This window comes from Dipodomys spectabilis, unplaced genomic scaffold (assembly GCF_019054845.1).
Source record: "Dipodomys spectabilis isolate Male_0828 unplaced genomic scaffold, ASM1905484v1 ptg000281l, whole genome shotgun sequence".
In the NCBI taxonomy this organism is placed as follows: Eukaryota; Metazoa; Chordata; class Mammalia; order Rodentia; family Heteromyidae; genus Dipodomys; species Dipodomys spectabilis.
Genome location: NW_024870958.1, coordinates 232728 through 234781, shown reverse-complemented (window position 1 = coordinate 234781; position 2054 = coordinate 232728).

Sequence of the window (2054 nt, the reverse complement as noted above, 5' to 3'; positions counted from 1 at the left end):
AGATTTCTGAGCAGAGCCGATTATAGCAAGAAGAGCCTGGAATGGTGTTTGCCATGCGCTAAAGACTAACAACTATTAACCAAGAATACTGTACCCAGGTAAAAACTCCTTCATAACTGGAGGTCAAATAAAAACTGTCCATAGCAAAGAAAATTTGAAACAATATATCTCCACCAAACCAGCCCTACAAAACATTCTTAAAGACGTCCTACACATTGAAAACCATCAAGACCACAATAAAGGCCAAGAAATCGCACTCAAACTGAGAATCTAAGAACTATAGATAGAATCCAGTTGACTCAGCCCCCAAGAAGGTGGATAAAATGGCAGGTACCCCCAAATACCTCTCAGTCCTATCTCTCAACATTAACGAACTTAACTCTCCAATTACGCGGTGTAGACTATCTAGTTGGATTAAAAGCAAGATCCTTATATCTGCTACCATCAGGAGACACATCTTGCCCATAAAAACAAACATGAAATGCTGGAACAAAATCTACTAAGCAAACCGCCCCCATAAACAGGCAGGAGTTGCAATCCTAATATCAGATAAAAGAGACTTCAAATTAAAATTTGTGTGAAGAGATAAAGAAGGTCGCTACATGCTAATTAAGGGATCTCTCCTTCAGGAGGAAAATACAATTCAAAATACCTATTCGGCAAAAAAACAGAGCACCCAAATTTATCCATGAAACACTACTTTCCCTCAAATCCCACAGAGATCCAAAGGCATTAATTGTTGGGGAATTTAACACACCACTTTACCCAATATATAGATCAATTCGGCAAAAACTCAAAAGAGAAACTGCAGATCTAAACAACTGCATAGTTCTACTAGATTGCATAGACATCTACCGAATATTCACACAGCAGCATCAGAATACACATTTTTCTCAGCAGCACATGGAACATCTTCCAAAATAGACCAAATTTTAGAACACAAAGCAAACTTGTCCAATTTCAGAAACACTAAAGTTATACCTTGCATTCTCTCAGATCACAAGGGAATAAAATTTAAACTCAACACCTAAAGCCACCAGAGAAAATCTTGTAACACATGGAGGCTGAACAACACACTGCTGAATCATGAGTGGGTCATGGAAGAGATTAGAATGGAAATTCATGAACACAAAAATTACCAGCTCATCGGGGACACAGCAAAGGAAGTACTAAAGGGCAAGTTTATAGCTCTGATTTCCTACATCAACAAATGTGAGAGATCTGAAACGAACCATTTAATGAGACATCTGAGCCTTCTTGAAAAAGAACAGCAAGATAATCCCCAATCCAGTAGACAGTAAGAAATAATGAAAATTAAATCAGAATTAAATGAATTAGAATCAAAAGAAAACAGAGAAAGAATAAAAAAAACGAAGATTTCTTACTTTGAAAAAATTAACAAAATTGAGACTCTTAGCAAATCTTATCAGAAAAAAAAGAGAACAAACCCAAATAAATAAACTCAGAGATGAGAATGGAAACATCACCATGGAAACAACCAAGATTCCGAACATTATAAGGAAATATTTCTCAAAACTTTATGCTAATAAGTTTGAGAACTTGGCAGAAATGGACCTTTTCCTAGCAAATATTCACATGCCGAATCTAAACCAGGATGAGTTAAACCATCTTAACAGGCCCATATCAAGCATTGAATTAGAAACAGTAATAACAGACCTCCCATCTAAGAAAAGCCCAGGACCAGATGGCTTTACAGCAGAATTCTATAAGGCCTTCAAAACACAGCTCATACCTATACTCCTCCAACTCCTCAACGAAGTTGAAAGAGAAAGGTCACTACTGAACTCATTCTATGAAGCCATAATTACCCCCATCCCCAAACCAGGCAAGGACTCATCACAGAAAGATAACTATAGACCCATTTCTTTGATGAACATTGATGGAAAACTTCTCAACAAAATTTTGGCCAATCGACTCCAACAATTCATCCAAAAAATCATACACCACAGTCAAACAGGATTCATTCCATGGAACATTCCTCAATACAATAATGGTGGTATATGACAAACCTACAGACAGCATTATACTTAATG